The 21608-nt window shown below is 45.9% G+C and overlaps 1 long non-coding RNA gene across 1 annotated transcript; it reads left to right on the top strand.

The window, feature by feature from the left end:
* Positions 1-932: 932 nt before the first annotated feature.
* Positions 933-2762, top strand: LOC123582333. The gene is made up of 4 exons (XR_006704325.1): positions 933-1303; positions 1390-1493; positions 1911-2006; positions 2528-2762. It is a non-coding gene; the product is annotated as an uncharacterized LOC123582333 (long non-coding RNA).
* The last annotated feature ends 18846 nt before the right edge of the window (positions 2763-21608 follow it).

The raw sequence follows: 21608 nt of genomic DNA, 5'->3' as shown, positions 1-21608 counted from the left end.
CAAGCCTGAACACACAATGGTTTGGGCTGAAATGAAGGTATTTGCCCTTGCTACATACAAATCTGAAGAGATAGGAACCTTGAAGTAACAGGGTTGCTCTGCGGTCCATCTCTCCTGCCTCCGTGAGAGTTACCAACCTCACGAACTGGGTGGGTGCAGAATCCAGTAGTCAGCCCGTGACAGAGGATGCGGTGGTCCTCCCAGCTGCGGCTAAAAAGTCCTAAGGATCAAGAGTGATCAATAACACTTTTTCTTTTCCCCTAGGTAGGCTTTTCTTCCTATACATCCTTCCAGTTGCCATTTTGGGCATCTAGGTTTGCAAGCCTTTGTCCACGTCCACTGGGACATCTGTGTTTGATTTGGGGAGAGAGAGACGTGCTGGGTGAACCTTTGTATTGATTCTAAAGGTCTTCCTGTGTAATGCTTAGAGACAGCTCTAAGGGCCTGCCTTGAATAAGCTGCCCTTTATAGAACAAGATAATGCTGCTGATACCCTAGGAGCCCTTTCTCTTTCAGGAGCCACGATGGGGTACGCTGAGCTCTCTACCCTCATCTCTGCCCCAATAATGAGTCACTGCTCAAAGTTAGGCATACAGGCAGCATTGTCTTAAGAGCTCCAGCTAGAAGACCAATGTGAGTTGGGTGTGAATCCTAACCACCCCTTAGTAGCCGTGTAAATTTGGTCAAGGTTTTTTTTTTTTTTTTTTTTACATCTTTCTTAGCTTCAGTGTCCAATTTCAGAAAAGTCAAGTTAGTACCCCATTTGTTGTGACAAAGTTTAAATGGAATCATTCATTAGATAGATGAAGGAAGAAGGTGCCTATGGGGTGCCAGGCACTTTTCTAGGCGCTGGGAATAGAGGGGTTAATGAGCCAACAAATTCTGCCTTTGGTTACCATGGTTACCAACTGGAGGGTAGCCGCATATGATACATAAAGGAGTCAGGACATGAGGTCATTACAGAGAGTGAGCAGTAGTATGAAGAAAATAAAACTCATAGATGCATGAAGAGTAAGTTGGGAGAGGTGGGGTAATTCTACACTGGATGGTCCTGAAGGTTTCTCCAAGGAGGAAGTGAATGTAAACCCATGTAGCCCAGCGCCTGGCAGGAGTTAAGAGCACCACAAATGCTGTTCCATTAAAATATGTATATATACAATTATTTATGTCTGGGACAGCCAGTGGTTTTGCAAGCTGATATTCTGGCGTTACGATCATCTCCCAGGCCCTCTTTTCTTCAGCCTCCAAGCAATGGAGCAAACAGTAAAGCAAAGTACTTGGAGAGAAGTCTGTCGTTCTTCAGGTACAAATAAGACATTGGCCTTGCTAGAAATCAGAGAATGGGGCAGTCCCTGGATTGAATGTGCATATCCAAATTATCTTCGACAGGAGGCTTCACAGGAAGAGGTTTCCTTCCCGGATTCTGTGATATGCTGTGATTCCCTGGGTGTAAACAGAAGGGAGTTGAAATGGACTCATTCGGTGATCGTGAAGTGGGTCTTCCACTGTGGCTGCAAGAGCACTCAGGATATTGTCTCATTTGTGAGGAGGGAGAGCCGAGAGGCAGAGATGCCCAGGGAGACATCGAGACCCACTCCTCCAGCCCTGTTTTGGTGAACGGCTCCATTATTTAGCCCATAGAGGAGCCAGGAACCATGGTGTCTGTGTGAGACTCTCTCTCTTGCATTCAGGTGGTCACCGACATCTCCAGGGTCTCCCCCTTTACTGTCTTACCCATTCTGTTTTCTCTCTCTCCACCCCCACTGCTATGGCCTCTTCTAGGCTTACGTCTACTCTCTCCCTCTGATCCGCTATAGGCTTCACTTGAAACTCTTTCCTCTAGTAGTTTTAAAAATGTTAAGATCTTTAGGGCAAAAACAAGGCCGCTTTCTCTTTTGCCTCCTCTACAGTAGTGATTCCTAAGTTATGGACTGAGAACTCCTCGGAGCAATGGCTAAGGAAATATTGCAAGAGATCCTTGGATCTGTTGTCTGCGGAGGGGATAAGTAAGTGCCTTAGTCTGTTTGGGCAGCTATAACAAAGTACATAGGCTGGGTGCCCATAAACAACAGAAATGTATTTCTTATATTTGGGATGCTGGAAGTCCAAGATCAGTATCAGCACGATGGGGTTCTGGTAAGCTTCCTCTTCCGGGTTGCAGATTGCACACTTCTGTCCTAACAAGGTGGCAAGGGCTAGGGAGCTCTGCGGGGTCTCTTTTTTTCAGGTAATAACCCCATTCACGGGGGCCCCACCCTCACGCCCTAATCACCCCAAAGGCCTCACCTCCTAATACCTTCATCCTGGAGAAAGAGGGTTTCAACATATGAATTTTCTGGGGCGAGGGGAAACACAAACATTTATTTCATAATAATAAGCTTCAAAAATAGACGTATAAAGATTTTCAAATATATGTAAATACCGTTTTGACAATAAGATGCACATTTACTCAGAGTTGCTGAATTGAGTTTTTCATTGTATATTTTTAAAATCAATAAGTGCTAAAAAGGGATCTTTTCTCCCTTAGGGGCCCATGATAGCGTTTTCATCTATAAGTGGGTCTTCGGCCTTGAGAAGGAATCTTGGCCATCACTGAGGTGACGTACAGTGACGGATGTGTTGGGGCACCTGGGTGGCTCAGTCCGTTCAGCGTTCCGACCCTTGATAGTGGCTCAGATCATGATCTCACGGTTTGCGAATTGGAACCCAGCATCTGGCTCTGTGCTGACAGGGTGGAGTCTGCTTGGAATGCTCTCTCTCCTCCCCCCCCTCTCTGCCCCTCCCCGACTCACACTTTGTTTCTCTCTCTCTCTCTCAAAATAAATAAACTAAAAAAAAAAAAAAAAAGACTGATGTTTCATTTGGCACCTGCTACAGCCCGCGGTACTCCGTAAATGTAAATGCCGGTTCAGACCAGCGCCCTGTGTATGGGTTCGAAGAGGGACCAGGGGCTGCTGCCCTCCAAAGCACTCGACAGCACTAGGGTCCCTGAAGTAGGTCGAGGGACATGGAAGCCAGCTTTCTGGCTTCTGTGGTCCTCATGCCTCAGGTGCAGAGGGGATCATCGAATCCGGATCCCATTCAGGCAACACGTTAGTCTTGGATGTTTGAGCGAGAGCAGTGTGCCGAACGGACACATCGGGCCTTTAGATGGCAGTTGTCCCCAATTTGTATGCGTGTGAAGGCTGTGTCGGAGCTGTTTCCGCCTCCGCTTGCTCTGTTTATGCAGCACGAATGTCTGGAACACGCAGTCATGCTGCCGCTGCTTATCAGATACGCCATCCCAAGGTACCACGGGGAATAGCTTCATTATTAACATAATAAGAGGGGAGCAGGCTGCTTGTGGAAACTGCGTATTTCTAGAACTCGCCTTTGTGTTACGTGCCGGCTGCTAATCAGAACCAGGCTGACGGTGGCCGGGCATCAAAGGAGGAAACGATCCAGGCGAACACCACGGAATGTTAGGACGGCGGGCTGGGGGGCCTGGGCGGTTCAGAGTTTGCCTGCAGAAGAAAAGAGGTACGAGAAATGGGGCCTAAAGGAGAGCTTCCGACCAGGGGTTCCTTGCGGCCTGGGAAACGAGTGAACACACGCTTACCTCTGGGGAGACGCTGCCCGTGTCTGTCTGTCCTTCCCGTACATCTGGTCAGCGCGGGAGGGGGCCGTACCTGGGCTCTCTGATGCAGCCGGGAGGGGAAGGGAAGGCCATTTCGCCCCCTCTGGATCGTCTTTGATACTTTCATTACTGTGATCTTGAAAAATTACACATAATGCAAATATAATATTGCAAATACTCAAGGAATTCCCAGATAGAAAGTGAAAAGTCCCCCCATGTCCCCACTCGATCCCACCTTCCCCTCCAGGGATGACCATGCATATGAGTTTGTGGTGTATCTAGAGCCCATCTACTCACCGACACAGCGTTGCTTTTTCCAGTGACCGTATCTTGAAAATCTTGCCGTGTCGTGACATGTAATGCTAACACAGGCTGACCTAACTCGTTTGTCATAACCGCTGCGTAGTATTTCAATGACATATGTATGTATTGTAATGTGTTTGATCATTCTTTTATTCACAGCATTTTTTAAGCCTTTGACGAAAAGCCTTAGTAGGATTCTAGCCCTGTATATTTTCTTTGTTTTTCTAGTTTCTTCTCTTCCTACATTTCTTGAATAATGTGCCCCCGCCTCCACCATTTCTGGAAACAGTGAATGTACCTTATATGGCCAAAGAGCCTTAGTTTTTATTTTATTTATTTTTTTAATGTTTATTTTTGAGAGACACAGAGAGAGAGAGAGAGAGAGAGAGAGAGAGAGCACGTGAGCATGGGAGGGGCAGAGAGAGAGGGAGACACAGAATCTGAAGCCGGCTCCAGGCTCCGAGCTGTCAGCACAGAGCCCGATGCGGGGCTCAAACTCATGAACCGTGAGATCATGACCCGAGCCGAAGTCAGATGCTTAACCAAATGAACCACCCAGGTGCTCCCAACAGGGCCTTAGTAATTACGGACTTGAGATGGGAACATCATGCTGGATTATTTGGGTGAGCTCGACGGTGGGAAGGGTGCTAGAGGGTTCAGTGAGAGAGAGAGGTAAAAACAGTGAGAAGATGGAAACAGAGGTCGTGGTCATGTGGCCGTAAGCCAAGGGATGCCAGTGGTGTTTGGAAACTGGAAGAGACAGGTACCCACTCTCTCCCGGAGCCCCCAGGAGAAACCAGACTTCCCTGCACACCATCTTGAGTTTTGGACTTCTGCTTTTATAAGCCACTACCTTTACTGTGGCAGTGTTAAAAAGCCGTGGTAACTTTTTACGGCACCACTAGGAAACAAATATACTTGGCTCATCTGGCTGTATTCTTTGAATAACTGATCGTTACCATTAAAGATTTTTTGCGGGGGGGAGAAAAAAATCTTGGCTGTCATACAGATATAAAAATGAACACGGGCTACAGATTTTATTCAACACACGAGGAGACCAGACGGATGTTCTAACTGGTTCAAAAAAGAGCCAAGTAACATGACTGTCTCCTGAGAAAGAGTTGTTGAAACAGGAGCAAATAGAGGCCCACCTAGTTTTTGTCATTCGAGGAGGGAGGGAAGCCCGTGGAACTTCTCCCAGGTGGGACAGAGTTCGCAGGCTGGTGGTGGTGAATGAATCTGCCTGAGGGCTCAGGCCGGAGCTTTAGGCAGGAGCTGAGAGGCAGGAACGGGCTCCTTAGCAGGTGGGGGCGGGCTGGTCTCGGGCCAGAGGGTCAACCTGTTATATGGGAGAACTTCACCAGAGGGGAGGGTGCTGGTGGTCCAGAGCTGGTCTGTGGGAAGGGGGCCGCGGAACTGCAGGGAAACTTCCCAGAGAATGAGCACCCCAGGCCTCCGACAGATTGATCTTCAGCAGCCGCATATTCACCCAAATATAAATAAGCGAAAACTGAGGTGGGTTCTCCCCTGACAGCTTGGAGCCTGCTTGGGATTCTCTCTCTCCTTCTCTCTCTACCCCTTCCCTGCTTGCGTGCGCTCTCTCTCTTTGTCTCTTATATACAAATGTTGATTTAAAAAAAAATTTAAAAAGGGCCACCTGGGTGGCTCAGTCAGTTAAGCTTCCCACTCTCTGTTTCAGCTCAGATCATGATCTCAGGGTTCGTAGGTTCGAGGCCCGCATTGGGCTCTGTGCTGACAGCATAGAGCCTGCTTGGGATCCTCTCTCTCTCTCTCTCTCTCTCTGCCTCTCCCCTGCTCTCTTTCTCTCTCAAATAAATAAACATTTCAAAAAAAAACTTTACAGAAAGAAGTAAAAGGAGGAGACATGATCAATGGAGGTCTGGAGAATGTGCAAATACACTGAACACAGGCAAATGCTTAAACTTCGAAACATGATTGTTCTACAACTTGCTCTTGTCACTGAACCGTATACTGTGGACATCTTTCCTTGTCAGGGGACAGGCATCTGTCTCTTCCTCCTGGTAACCGTGAGGGATTCCGCTGCGCACATGCCCCAGAATTTAATTCACTATTTTCTTACTGACAGGCATTTACGTTGTTTCAAAGTTTTCACTACAGTCAAAAAAGAAAAGCTTTCAATATGTCTTCTTGTCAGTTTACTTAAAAACAATGGGCACAAGCAGAGAAAATTCTGGAAGGAGTGACACTAAAATATTTACTCTAGTTGTCTTTGGAGGTGGGGGGGGGGTTTATGGAATGTTTTCTTTCTGCTTTACTTATTGTACTCTTTGAATTGGGTTTTTTTTCCTACAAGCATGTATCATTTTTTCGTAATTAGAAAATGCACACAGAAAGAGCTTTCAGTGTTGGAAAGAAGAGCAGCTTCGTTGAAATTGTTAAGCTGTCACTGACATTCTGTTAGATGCTCAGGTATTTACATGAGAGACATGCTTTTGGCTTTCTGGGAAGGAGAAGCCGTTGGCAACTGTTGTTGCAGGTAAAGAAGAACAGGAGTTTTTTTTTTTTTTTTTTAATGTTTATGTATTTTTGAGAGAGAGAGAGTAAGGGAGAGAGGGGGAGAGCACCTGAAGCAGGCTCTGTGTTGAGAGCAGAGAGCCTGATGCAGGGCTCGAACTCATGAACCATGAGATCGTGACCTGAGCCGAAGCCAGAGGCTTAACCAACTGAGCCACCCGGGCACCTCTGAGAGCAGGTGCATTTTAAGTGACATCTTGCCCGGGCTGGTAGGCATTTGCTAAATGGGGAGGGTGGCAGGATCTGAAGAGAGAGACGGGGTTAACTAACATTTTATTAACTTCGAGGCACTCACAGGGCAGCTGGGCTAGACGGAGTGGCTGGTTTCTCCTGAGTGGCCTGTCCCGATGTGAGGATTCCCTCCACCTTTGGTTCTGAGCCAAGACGCGGCAGGGAAGGGGAGAGCTGCTCTGACCAGGTCTGCAGGGGATTCCTGGGAGAAGGGGAGGTGGCCACCCGGCGCCCATAGCACAGATGCTTCTTCTAGAATGAGTATTCCGTCTAAAGGGGTTAATAATTTAACAAGCGCTCTCCAAATCCTAGAGCTAAACTCCTTTTCCTACAAGCTGCGGTACAAACTGAACAAGAGCACAGTCTGTGCGACCAGTTTTGTTTTGATGAAGGGGCTGCCCCCCTCCGCTAAGGGTGATGTGGAAAAGCAAGGCTCGGGTTGGGGGGATCCCGAGGGGATCTAGGGGAATCTAGTGCCCATGGGGTCACTCAGGAGCCACAGCCTTGTGCCAGGGCCGGGCACCTTTGCTGGGGAGGAACCCCAGCTCCAGCATCTCTGAGATTTGAGGCTGCCGGAGAGGTGACATTTCATTTCCTCTTTTAACAGAGGATTTGTGACATTCGGGAAAGGGGCAGACACCCCTCACCCAGCTGGAAGGGAGGGCCACAGGGGGAAGGCATCAAACACCTCCACAGCAGGCTTTTTCAGGGCTAAAAAATACCAGCCGTGGCAAACGGAGGCGAATAATAACCATCATTTTAAGATAGCAAGATTTGGCCTTCGGGCCCTTTGCTTTCTCCTGGGTGCTGAAAATAGTCCTGGAAATGCGACTTCATGGATGGTTCTGAGCATCCTGCAGCTTCAAATAGCGGAGCAGTCTGCCCGGTGGGATGGCCCTTTAGCCTGCCCATCACCTTCTTTGTTTTGTTAGCATTACTGGAAAGAAAAAGGGTGAAAAATCACTTGAACAGTGAACAAATTCCTTTTCTGACATGCGTTTGCCCAATGGGGTCCTACTGAAAGCAGACCGCTAGCAGGAGCATGAAGAAAATACAGCAATTAACATGAATCTAATACAGTGTTTATTTCAGAGCAAAAACTCAAAGTCACGATTTCAGAGACTTTCCCTTTGATTCCACCTCATTCTCAGTGGGGATGTTGCTGATGGTCTTTGCAGAAACTTTCGAGTACACAGTGTAACTAATCGTTGTACAATAGACTTGGTTTTGGAGGCGTAACTTAAGGGCAGCGTTATTCATGGAAGAGAATGAGTCAACCTAGGGTGGAAACGCCCTTCTGGAAATAGTCGTGGCCATTTCCTGGGGAGTGAGTACAGATCAAAGCTCTTCAGCAGCCCTCTGGCTACGGAGCCCAAAGCCCCTCTATGCTGAGCATGGCTGGGTGCTAACATTTGAGACTTTGCAGGAGCCCATGGAGGAACAGCACTTAAAATCCCCACTTGGGTGCCTTCCTAGGATCCCGATGGCAGCAGCAGCTTGGGGGCCATTTGCCCACCACTGAGAGGCAAACCACCCTCTCCACCCCGCCAGTCCCCAATCCTCCAGATCCTTGGTGTCTGTCAGAACCCAGGTTATAAAATCGCTTCTGCTGTCTTGGTATTTTCCTTGCTTTCTCTGGCTGCACTGGCTTCGCCTGTCTGTTCTCCCTTCTTGCCTAAAGAGCTGTCCAAGCAAATGCCCTAATTGTGATGAATCACTATCCTAAATAACAGCCATGTGGTATTGTAAATGACAAAGGTCTTTGGTATTCATTTTTCAGGTTTGAGACTCAGCAGCCCTGTGAGATCGGTGGGGCGGTTATTACTATCTGCATGTAATATACGGAGAGATAGAGGTTCACCAGAGAGGTGGTGGGGTTAGCCCAAAGCCACACAGCAAGTGGGCAACAAAGTAGGAAAGCGAATCTGAGTTTGTCTGACTTCGAGTCCACTGTCTATGTCCCTGGTCTAAACAATGATACACCATCTTACATTTCAATCACGCTGTGTCCTTTATAAACACCTTCACCTTACAGGACCCTACAACCAGTGGTCAGTAAGGAAACTAATTCAGAAAAAGAGAACTTTGATGGCCAAGGTGGAAGAGCTAGACAGCAACAGAATTAGGACGTCAACCCACTTCTAACTAAGCTACCGGCTTGTTAGAAGCTGGTTGGTTCTTGCTACGCGGCTTCCCATGAGAGAAGTAAATGTTATCAGTGCCTTCGTGGGTGCACTGACTGCATTTCTTTCTTTTTTTTTAAAGTTTATTTATTTATTTGAGAGGGAGAGAGAGAATGAGAGAGAGAGAGAATAAGCAGGGGAGGGACAGAGAGAGGGGGGACAGAGAATCTGAAGCCCAACGCGGGGCTCGAACTCACGAATGAACTGTGAGATCATGACCTGGGCCAAAGTCCAATGCTTAACTGGGCCACCCAGCCTCCCCCACTGACTGCATTTCTTAGAATCAAACATGTAACTGGAAAGAGAGGCTTCTGTATGACATAATCATTGTGGCTGTCATTTATTGAGTTCTTACTATGTGGTAGGCACTGGGGTGTGAGTGTGTGTGTGTGTGTGTGTCCTCATCTAATTTAGTCTTCATCACAAACCCATGCAATGTGTACTGTATTTATTCCCATTTTACAGGTGAGAATCTAATAATGTTGAGGCTCAGGGAGGTTGAGTAACTGCCCCAGGACACACAGCACTAGTGGCAATATTTGACCGCAGGTTTGTCTAATATTTTACTTACCAACACACGGGTCATTTTCTGGTCTCGCTGTAGGCTAGAGAGGAAACTGATCTATGCCGGATGCGGACCGCTCCCTGTGGCTGATCCATTCTCAACAACGCTACCTGGTTATCTAACTATCATGAACGTCACCCTGATCAGAACCCTCGGACAGCTCTCGCTGCTCACCAGATGAAGTGTGAAAAGTACCCAGCCCTACTGAGTGTCTGTTCCACTGCCCACATCAGCACAGCTAACCCCCTGACAGCCTGTGAGGGGAGATTTTATTCTTGTCCCGGTGACCAAGAAGTGGGAACTTAGACATGTTGTATCACCTGCCTCCGTTACAAAGACAGTGAGCACTGGGGCCAACATTTGGACATCTGTGTCATCCCAACCCTCAGAGAAGGTCTCCAACTTGACCCAGACCCTGTCGCCCACTGTTATGCTGGTGCCTCCTGGTAGGCACACAGTAGCAAGCCCTTCATGATTTTGGACTCCTACTGACGGTTTAGAGGGAGCGAGCGTGGGAGGGTGTCCCAGCTTCTTCCTGCGTCTCTGGTGACACCTTCACATATTCCACACCCTAGAGCCACGGCTAAGCCCCCACTTCCCTTGTCCCAGCAGAGACGTTCTGCCCACACCTCAGAGTCTGAGGTCTCACCGAGAATGATAGGTTTTCACACAAAGACCTTTCCTTTCCTTAGCGTTATTCTGAAGCAGCTGCAAAGAGGAGGCATGTTTCATTTGGTTGCATATAGGTTGCTGTCATCCGTGGCGCCCGGGCAGAGCTTTTGGCACTTGCGGAGAGAGAAGGACATGGAACTCCCCTCCACGCTGGCCACCTCATGTTTTTGGAACAAACAGGAAGAGAAATGATAACTATTTCAAAGCTGGAATGCAAGGTTTACAGCAGCACAGCCTTACAAATATACTAACACCACCGCAAATCTCCTCTACGAGTGCGTTAAGGTGATTCATAAGAATGAAAATTCATCCTTGTCAGCCAGGGTTGAGCAGGACGGATTACCTGTGGGCCCACTATTACACCTGTTCTTAGTACTTCCAAAATCACAGCTGACATTTATTTCTAATAAGTCATGGTGAAAAAGGCGAGATAGTTTACCTGTGCTAGAAGATAGAAAAGTCTTTTTTTTTTTTTTTTCAAAAACCATATCATTTTTTTTTTTGTGGGTTTAAAATAGATAAAGCACCCAGGGAAGGGGATGTTCTATAAAAGCACGAGAGAAAGTTTGCCCTGGGGAATCAACAGGACGTGATAACCGGCCATTGCTAGGGTGCCTTTTTCTTACCGGGCTGCTTGCGGCTGCTGTCCACAGAATGAAAACGGATGGCGCCGTTTGCGGCTATAGGTGCCAGGGCCAATTAAAATAACAGTTTCTAAAAAGTGTGCAGGAAGGCTTTTGGCCAGGCAGTTGCCGAATAACCAGGAAAGCTTGTGTGTATACGTGGGTGTGTTTGTAAGGGTGTATGTGTGTTTGGGAGTGCTCCCTTATCTTGACCACCTCACAAAGAATCTTCCTTGGTTTCTTTCTCAGTTCCGGCTCGGCTCTTGGCTCGGACCCTTACCAGCCCAGCGGGCCAATGTACAGTCTCCTACATTCTTCACTGGCTTGCTGGGAAGGTGAAAGGAAAGGAAGGCACAAACTCCAAGTCCGAAAGCATGCAGGGGTGGTCGAGGAGCAGGAAATGGACCCCCTCCCCCACCCCTGCATTACTGGCGGGACCAAATGGTTGTGTTTTCTTTATGTCCATAGACATAGCCATTTACCAGCAATTTCCCCTCCAGGTTTACTTGCACATATGGGGAAAGAATACATAATGTCGTTTGTATTAAAGACTACAACCAAACGAAATGGCCAAATGGAATGGCTAAAGAAATCACGATCAACTCATACGGTGTCTTGGCCAGGGACAGGCAAGGAGCCTTCCTATCCTACTTCTTAGCTTTTCATTTGGGAAGCCTCTGAGGTACAGATTCTGCCCCAGCCCCCAGAATTCCCCGGCAGGTTTGAGCCGCAGTTGCCCACTGTAGTGACTCTGCGTGGCGCCTTCAGCTCAACAACACGCCCTTCCCTCCTTCCTTCCCTTCCTTGTGTCACTTCCTCACTCTCTCCCTTGACAGTTTCCTGAAACCACCTCCCCAGGAAACTACGAGACGATGTCATAGCCAGCTGTCCTATCCTTAGGGACGTATTCGCAAGTGATTTGTACCAGAAACCACAGCAGGGGCGTTTCTCGTGTCCGGAACATGAACACCACGGGGGGTCCACCATAGCCTACCCGGGAAGACTCCGGGCCACCTTCTTGCCAGTCCCAGCTCGTGTGGTGTCAGACCTGGTTGGCACCGAACTGTCTTCCCAACAGCTGGGTTCTTATTTCAGCTTAAACGAGCTCCTGCTCATCAAGGTCTCCCGCTCTTTCAGTCTGGCCTCCAAGTCAACGCTCTACGCGCACCTTTTGCGATGTGAACCTCTCTTCCTTGGAAAGGGTAGTCAGGTGAAAGAGAGGGTGTCTCACTTGGTTCAACCTCTGACTCCTGATTTTGGCTCAGGTCCTGATCTCACGGTTCGGGAGTTCGAGCTCCGCATTGGGCTCTGCGCTGACCGCACAGAGCCTGCTTGGGAATCTCTCTCCCTCTCTCCCTCCCCTTCCCCCAGCTCTCTCTCTCTCTCTCTCTGTCAAAATAAACATTAAAAAAAAAATCAAGTGAAAGAGAAAAACTAGGCTTAAGCTCAAATGTCATTTCTGGATCTCTTGAGGTTCCTCTTGGCGCTGAAGGAACAGGAGGGCAAAGGACTCCACCCCAACGTCATCTGGTGGGGGGGGGGGCCTGCGTCTCATGACAGATTCAAGCCTTCCCACACGCCTGTGTTCTGTGAGAGGCGAGGCTGGGATTTGGTGCAGAGAGTAGGCCATGTAATCTAGGCCCAGGCTGACAAAGAACACTTCCTACAGGTGCAGAGAACAACAACTGAGGTCCCGCAGGACGTTGCCCAGGCAACTTGGAGAAAGCCCCTGGCTACCTGAGAACTAGTGAGAGAAAGCAGCTAAGGGCTTCCGCAAGTTTTTAAAACCTCCACTCAAGCCACTGTCAAGGATGGCCTCACAGGTGTCTGCTGAGCTCCTGTCACAGGATGAGAGGCATGTTTCTCCGGAGAGCTTCCCCCAGTGGCGATTCTTGGGGAACATGGCAAAGGTAAATACTCAGAACCCAGGGGGTAGGTGGTTCTTTAGACAAGATCATGAAGGATGCTGGTTGGTGTGGCTCAGAAGCTTCCCGACCTGGTGGTTACCAGTGCGGAAGGGATCTCTCCTCTCCCTTCACCTCTGTCTTCAGGTTTTAGAAGCTTTGTACTCCAGGGGCCCTTTTTTGGTGGCAGAAAATGGAAGTCCTGTGGCATCACCATGGCTCAGAAGTATGTGAACAAGGCTGCTGCCTTACGAGGTGGGGAGTGCGGAGACGTGGGTTCGAAGAGAGCATCAGGATGCTCGGGGATCGGTTCGAAGAGAGAATCGGGATGCTGGGGGATCTCAAATCTGGATGTCTTGCTCCCTCCTTCCGTGCTGAATCCTGTGTGTATGAGTGTGAGTGAGGCTTTGTGTAAAAAAAAAAAAAATGAAGGATGGGAGGGAACTTTCGCTTTGACAAGGACAAATTGCCCCTGCTGCTCTCTCTTCCCACTGGGCCCTCTCCTGTTGTTTAGAAGCAGGAGAACGAGAACACAGTGTTCTACTCTGCAGTTGTGGGCTCATTTGTTAATTTGAATCCAGTTGCTAAAAAACAGGCACCCCTAGGGGACACTTGGGCAGCTTTCAAGGACCTTGCAGCTTTGTGCCTTTACACTGGTGGCCTGTGTTCTCAGACTTTCTTGTGTTCTCTTTTTTGTTCTGTAGTTCTCTGTTCCTTGCTTTTCCGTTTCGTTAATATGTAAGTCTTACTGCAACAATGGACTGGCAGAGAAGCCAGGGTTTGCAGCTTAGTATTTGCAGATGGGCAGAAACCACCCCAGGCTTCCTGTTCCATGAAAATCTAGATGCCCTCGAGAAACAAAATGAACCAGAAGTCAATGGGGTCTTTGTGGAGAATCAACCTGTAGAGAGCACGGATTTTCTGTTTTGACATCTTACCACTCTGACCTTGCCTTATTCCACATCACCCAGGGGAGGCAGGAGAGTCTAGCATCAACGGTATGGACTTTATCAGCTACATGTGTATTTCTCTTGGGGAAATATTTAACCTCAGCATCCTTATAAATATGTAAGACAGTAATATCTTTCCCGGGTAGTTGTGAGGATTTAATGAGATAACGTGTATAAAGTACTTAGAACAGTACGTGACACAGAGGCATTCGAGTGTCATCGAATATCGATATCATTGAATATCAGGTGTTAGTTGATGCTACTCTTTCTTTTGCTTTCTATTTGGCATATATTGTCTTTCAATTAATTATTACAGAGACTCCATGGTGTTTTTTCTCCCCAGTTTCTCTACCATGATATCTGATGGGCATCTTGAACGTAAATCATCTAAAACCTACCTCTGGATCCTTCCTTTATTATTCTCCATCTCAAAAAATGACAACCCCATTTTTTCCACCCCCCCCTTTTCACTTGTGTCCTATATCCTCTTCCTTTCATTATCCATTATCCAATCCATCAGCAAATCTTCTTGGCTTTACTTGCAAAGTGTATTTGGAGCCCCTCCCCCTTTCCCCACGTCCACGTCTGAGCCCTGGTCCTGCGATGTCAGAATGGCTTCCTGCCTGTTCTCTCTGCGTCTGCCTTGTTGCCCCTCCCCCGTCTATTCTCAATAAAGCACAGTCGATTCACACCCTCAGATGGTGTCCCATCTCAGAGAAAACTGTATTTTCCTTACCGTAGCCTAAGAAATCTGTATACGTGTTCCCCTATTGAGTTCCCCTGCACAAATCCCACATAATTTTTTTAAAAAAATTATTTATTATTGAGAGACAGAGAGAGACAGAGCATGAGCAGGGGAGGGGCTGAGAGACGGGGAGACACAGAATGTGAAGCAGGCTCCAGGCTCCGAGATGTCAGCACAAAGCCTGACGTGGGGCTCGAACTCACAAACTGAGATCATGACCTGAGCCGAAATCGGATGCTCAACCAACTGAGCACCCAGGTGCCCTACAAATTCCACATAATTTTATCTCTTTGTCATCATGTCCTATTACTCTGGCCCTGGGTCATTCCCCTCCTGCTACCACACTGACCTGCTAGCCTCTTCTCCAACACACCAGAGACTCAGCACCCACTGCCCCCTTGTCTGGAATGCTCTCCTCCACATCTTGCCTCGGGCTCCTAGTACCCTGACTTCTGAGAAGCCCTTCCTCAAATGTCTCCTTCCCTGTAAGATCCCCTTTGACCACCCTATTTAATATCATAGCCTCCCCCCACTCTTTACCTCCTGTGCTTTACTCTCTACATAGCATTCATCACCATGCAGCATATCTTTATTTTCTGTGTCCACAGATAGAATGTAAGCACTAGGAATTTGTGCGTTAGGGGGTGGGGTGGAGAAGAATTTCTGTCCTGCTCACTGTCATATCCCCAGTACTTAGAACAGCATCTGGCAAATAGTAGGCACTCAATTAATATTTAGTGAAAAAATGACTACGTTGATTTACAGTTTATAGATGTGAAAACAGAATCTCTGAGAGCTCATGTAATTTATATCACTGGGCATCAATGAATACAAGGCCCATGTGAACCCTCCTCTGTTCCACTCTCAACCCTGGTATTTTACATTATACCGTTATCACTGTGATTATCTATCTATCTATCTATCTATCGACCAACCAATCGAATGATCTATGTATCTATCCATCATCCATCCATTTACCCACCTATCTGCACATACGTATCTCAATATTCTTTTTTACCCTACTGCCTCTATAGTGAAAGAAAGAAATAAATGTTATGGACTGAATTGTGTCCCCCCCCCCCCATATTCATATGTTTAAACCCTAACCCCCAGTGCCTAACCCCCAATGTGATTGTATTTGAAGACAGGGCTGTAGGGGAGGAAAAATGATTGTTCCTCTCCCCTTCTAAGGTCTTTGCTGAGACTCTTGCAATAAAAGATTAACAAGAGAAAGACAAACAGAACTCTGTTAACATGTATAATTCATGTATATATGAGGTACCTGGGAAGAGTGAATAACTCTAAGGCTTAGAATTCAGATTTAAATACCAACTTCAGCTAAAGATACAAGAAAGAAAGGTGCGTGGAAGCCAGTTATGGAAACCTTGCAAGAGAGAGTAAGATTTGTAATGCAGATTTAAGCCAGGGCCTTCTCCACTGATACGTCTAAAGTTGTCTCTAAGGATTAGCCTTCAGGGAGGAGGAGAGGGACACCTTCGTAAATTATGTCCTGCTTCAAAACAAATAGAGGGAAGGCAGAGAAATTTTCTTATACCTGCTTCTTTTCAGTTGCCTTCAGCTCAAAATAATCCTTATGCCAAAGTGGTTTCTTTTGCCACCCTTCAGGGCCTTTAAAGAGGTAATTAAGGATAAATGTGGTCATAAGAGTTGGGCCTTAATCCAGTATGACTGGGATATGAGACACCAGGGATATGTAAGCACAGAGGAAAGGCCATGTGGGGACACAGAGAGGAAGGAGCCATCTGCGAGCCAAAGACAAAGGCTTCAGGAGAAACCAAACCCGCTGACACTTTGATCTTGGACTTCAGCTCCCAGGACTGTGAGAAAATAAGTTTCGGTTGTTTCAGCCACCCAGTCTACGGTACTTTGTTCTGGTAGCCGGAGTTGACGAAGCTAGGGAGGCAGTAAATCTGCGTGCCTACTATGCGCTTAAAAGAAAGGAAGGGAGATTAAATAGTCTAGAGAAACAATAGGCTTTGATTTCCGTGATCAAAAAGAACCCCACGTGGGTAGCTTGAGCCAATAAGCATTCCACAAATGCATGTTTGTGGAATCCACGTACAAGTGAAATAGAAAGGGTTGGAAGGCAACCTGAAAGTGGTTGCTCTCGAGCTGCCACGTATGTCTTCTTTAAAGCATGGCTGGGAGGGGCGCCTGGGTGGCGCAGTCGGTTAAGCGTCCGACTTCAGCCAGGTCACGATCTCGCGGTCCATGAGTTCGAGCCCCGCGTCGGGCTCTGGGCTGATGGCTCAGAGCCTGGAGCCTGTTTCCGATTCTGTGTCTCCCTCTCTCTCTGCCCCTCCCCCGTTCATGCTCTGTCTCTCTCTGTCCCAAAAATAAATAAACGTTGAAAAAAAATTAAAAAAAAAAAAAAAAAAGCATGGCTGGGAAATTCACAACACATGACGAAAATCCAGTTCTCTCTCCCACACATTCGTGTGGCCTGTATCTGTGATTCATGACGCCTGTCCTTTCAAATGCAAGATGGCAGGCTGTGGGCTCCTCTCCAAGGTACCTCTCACTCAGTCAAGATGCTATTTTCTGGAAAAGAATATTTATTGTCTTAACAGCTGTACTTCTACCTTCTTGGATTAAAAAAAAAATTACCTGCATTCACAAATGACTTCCAGGGATTGGAAAATAGAGCGTTGAAATTCCCAATTTAAAATATTCTACAGGTTTTACAAAACTGTCCCCAGACCGCAGGAGTTTTCCATTCTGGCTACCTCTGTATCCCTGGGAGGTTTGGGGAAATCGATAGCATTTGTCAGCATCCAGAGTTTGCCTGGGGGTTGGTCCAAAATTGTGTGTGTTTATGGCAACGCCCAGTGAGGACCAGCCTCCTTTACGTGCCTGCTGGCCCAAGGAGAGCCAGTACCTACGAGATTCAGAACTCTTGGCAAGTTCTCATTTAGTTTTCCTGAAACTATTTGTCTTCAAAGAAAGATTTGCTCTTGAAGGGTTGCTGATGATATTGCAGCGCTAAGCTCCCTGGATTATTTGTTTTTGAGATTGCATATAAACTACTAACATTATTATGACACAATTACCAGTAAGTAATCATCCAATTGCCATAAACATGTCCCTCTCAAAATATTGCAAATTAATATTCATGCTTTCCTCAAATCCACCATTCTGAGCTAATGCGTGCCCACATAGTTCATCAAAATGTATATATGTTTTTTTCCCAGTGAAAGGAAGACTTATAGTTCAGTTCTTCATCTTGAGGTATGGGAAGGTTGTTTTGACGGTAGCATTAGTTGCTCTGAGAGACAGTTTCCCTGTGAAACTGATGCAGCCACCAGAAATGAACTATTGCTTCCAGGGAAAGCATTTGTACTCCCTTAGAGCTATATTGTTCACAAAGCCTTTATAGTCATTCAATCCTGGCAGCTGAGAAGTCACGGCAACTACATGAGCATATGTAATTGTCATATGTGATGATAATCGTATTTGTAATTCTAAGAGTTGGCGGGTTGGTCGCTGCGGAGTGGAGATCCTAGAATCTCACCATGAATAAATCGCTGTAGATTCCTCTCCCCAAACCTCATAAATCTACAGAAAGCAAAGACGTCCCCAAACATGCTAGGATGTAGAAACATGAAATACACAAAGATGATTGGACAGTGAAATCTGGACCAAAAAAGTAATCCTAAGATGAGTTAATAGATTTTAAAATTGTAAGCAAACTTAATTTCACTGTATACAAAGCATCAGATAGTGATACTGTTTTCTGCTAATCCAACAGGTTATATCAATGGTGATAATAATATACTAGCTAAGCCTGAGTTGATTCAAATTAAGGAAGTGATTCTAAAGCCCTGAGAGATTTTTGCGTATCAAACACATATCTATAAATGCTTACACACCGTGGTGTGCTGGGCTGGTGAATGTTTCACAACTGGTTCTCCGAAAACTGAAAAAAGTCCTATTTTATAGCCTGTTTCAGTTTCTGTGGTGTAAATACTCTCACCACAGCTGACTTCAAACTACCATCACGATATCACTGAGCACAGACTTGGGAAGAAATGTGAACAACTGGCCGTGGTGGGCCAGAACGCGATGTGTCTAGCGTACGGCTGGCCGTGCAGCTAGCTGCAAAATCGTGGAGACAAGTGTACTCAGTGGGTCACGTGACTTTGAAATTAACAAGTCTGAAATAAAATGTAACACATTTTGCTCTGATATTATATAGAGGGTCACTGGGCTAAAGAAGAGCGTTGAGAAGGAATCCTAGCCCCAGCACTGTGATTGTGCTACCCCTGTCCTTCTGGAGGCAGCGAGACTTTGTGCAAATGATGTGGGATATGAAGTGCCCCAGGCCGGGGTTTAAATCGCCTCTGCTATTCCATAGCTGCAAATCTGTGGATGAGACCGTTTCTCCTAGCCTTCATTTCTTCATTTGTAAATGGCGATGCTAGAAGCCTCCATGGATGGTTATCCTGAGGGTTAGTTATAAAGCACAAATCTTCTAACAATGGGCTTGACACATGGTGGGTTTTCGATATTCTTCTATTCTTTATTGGAGATAGTTGGGTTGCACTATATTTTAGGTTTCTTTCAATGTGTAAATCTCAGAAAAACATTCTGTTATGTAGATTTTATTGAACAAAAGATGTTACAGTCCCAGGCATTTACAAAGTGTTTAATAAATACTGTTACTGGATGGATGGATATTTGAGATTCATATTATCTATTGTTTCTTCTCAAGCTAAAAATCTGTGAGAGGCAACTTTGACTCTTTTCTCTTTTTCCTTTTTTTTAAAAAATTTTAATATTTATTTACTTTCGAGAGAGAGAGAGAGAGCAGGGAAAGGGCAGAAAGAGAGGGAGATAGGGAATTCGAAGCAGGCTTTAGGCTCTGAGCTGTCAGCACAGAGCTGGACGCGGGGCTCGAACCTACGAACCGTGAGTTTGTGACTTGAGCTGAAGTTGGACGCTTGACCGACTGAGTCACCCAGGCGCCTCTCTTTTTTCTTTTTGTAAAACAATCATTCTCCATATTAAATAAGTTACCAGGTATTGACGATTTTTATCTCTCAAATATTTTTTAAAAACCTGTCCCTCCCTCTTTATCTCCCCATGCTGTGCTAGGTCAGTTCATCATTATCTCCTAATTGGTTCTCTGCTTCCTGTCTTGAACACCTCAAAACCATCCTTAACAAGATGGTCTGTCTCCAACCCAACATTCTAAGCAATTTGAGGACAAAGATTTATTTAACTTATTTTTGTCTCAAAGTCCAATATAGCTCCTGGCACAAAATATACGCTAAATAAATGTTTATTTTATTGCATAATGAATGATCCAACTTTGGGAAAAGTAATTGGTGTAGTTTTTTGTGTGTTGGAAATTTTCTTCCAAAGTGACCTCACCTATGTTTCCTCATGTATTTTCTCATATGTCATCAACTTTGTAGGCCTTCCTACACTGTAGGACTTGTGTTTCAGGACTATGTACAGATCTAGATATTTCATGGCACTGTTCCTGCTCTGTGAAGCAGGGTATGCTACGGCCTGCCTCTGCCCCCCGGGCCCTGGCTGTTCTGGTGCCATCTGTAACTTTCCTGAGGATGCCCTTTCTCTCCCTTGGACTCTTTTCCATTCAAGTGAGGCTCTTTAGAGCCAGAGGTTACTGACAGAGCAATTAAAGTTTACTTCCTTAAATTAGTGCAGATTGGGCTAAATTTTACAGGGTCAAGGTTGAATACACTAAAACCTTATGTGACTTTAGCTGTCTGGAGTGGATTTCCGTGAGCCTGAATGAAAGCCAACATGTAAAGACAGAATTCAAATTAGGTGCTTCTGTTCCTTTTCTTTGGATGGTGTCTCTCAACATGTCAAAATAATGCTGTAAAGGTGAAAATTCCAGCAAAAGTAGAGTAAGAAATTAGCATAAGTGAAAGATTGACAGTCACTCACTTCTTCCAAATTCTGAACATCCAGAATTATTAAACTTGGGATTTTTACAGTTGGTTTTACATACACACATACACACACACACTCACATACACGTACATTCTTCCTGTCATTTAAGTAATCTCTGTACCCAACATGCGGCTTCAACTCATGACTCCAAGACCAAGACTTGCATGCTCTAATGACTGAGCCACTCAGGAACCCCCTTTCCATCATTTAAAATTTTCCTTTAGTAAAAGAAGTGACCACTTTTTTTTTTAACCCAAACTCCTTTGGTTTGGAAGAGACTCATGGACTTGAAGTTGAACTTCAGGGTTACACACCCATAGTTTGAATCTGGGCTCTGCTACTTATAGGTGTGTGCTACTTGAGTAAATCACTTAACTTTTCTGAATTTCAGTTTCCTCATCCAATATCAGTGGTAAGCATGAGGTTTTGGTGAGATAACATATGTATGCCCTCCATCACGGAGGGTCTTGAATACCATTGATGCCCCAATAAATATTAGCTTCTCCATTTTCCCAGTGAGATTAGGGCACTCTGTTTTTACTGCCTGAGACTTATCTTCATTTTCTCCACTCGTATAGACACCAGGCTCCCATAGATTTTCCCTTCTTGTTCTTCTATAGCCCTTACGTGCTTCATAACCATTAGACTGTTAAACTGTGGTGTATTTCATTGTTGTGAATCGCACCACTGGTCTGTGTCTGTGTGTTGGTGCTTATGTACCTTCTCTTCTCAACCAGATTTCAGAGGTCATGTTTATTTATTTCAGTATTGTCCTAGAGGATTTAACAAACAAACCAATCGGTTTCAGGATGCGCTGAAGTGGTATTTGATTGACTTTAAACTCTGAGAGGGGACCAGTGAGTGATGAATTAACACTTCGATTTCTGAATGTCTTTAAATAAAAAAACCATCCATTCTAAATCATTTTCACCTGATGGCAAAAAGGGAAAATATCAAATACGCAGAGGAATCTCTTCCAATTCATTGGTTCTGCTTCTAAGAATTTTACTATATAAAACTAGAGAATATTCTGTTTTCATTTAGTTATTCTTTACACAGCTCTGTGCTAGGAACCAACTGACTGAAGCAAATGGAACACCCTTAATATCTTTTGCTACCCATTTTTGCCCCATTTATGCTGTTTGTGTTTGGAATCAAATTATTGCCATCAAGGAAACCGCTAAGAGGGTCTGCAACAACACGGTGCTATAACGGGTTTGGATTTGAAAACAATTATTTGCTAATATAGGACAATGCAGTCACCAAGAGCTGTGGAGAGACACAGTCGCCTTCCTTTCCTTCAACCTGACATTT

Source organism: Leopardus geoffroyi, chromosome B3 (assembly GCF_018350155.1).
Source record: "Leopardus geoffroyi isolate Oge1 chromosome B3, O.geoffroyi_Oge1_pat1.0, whole genome shotgun sequence".
Taxonomy (NCBI): domain Eukaryota; kingdom Metazoa; phylum Chordata; class Mammalia; order Carnivora; family Felidae; genus Leopardus; species Leopardus geoffroyi.
The sequence above is the reverse complement of the archived record's forward strand: the minus strand, read 5'-3'. Positions and strand labels throughout refer to the sequence as shown.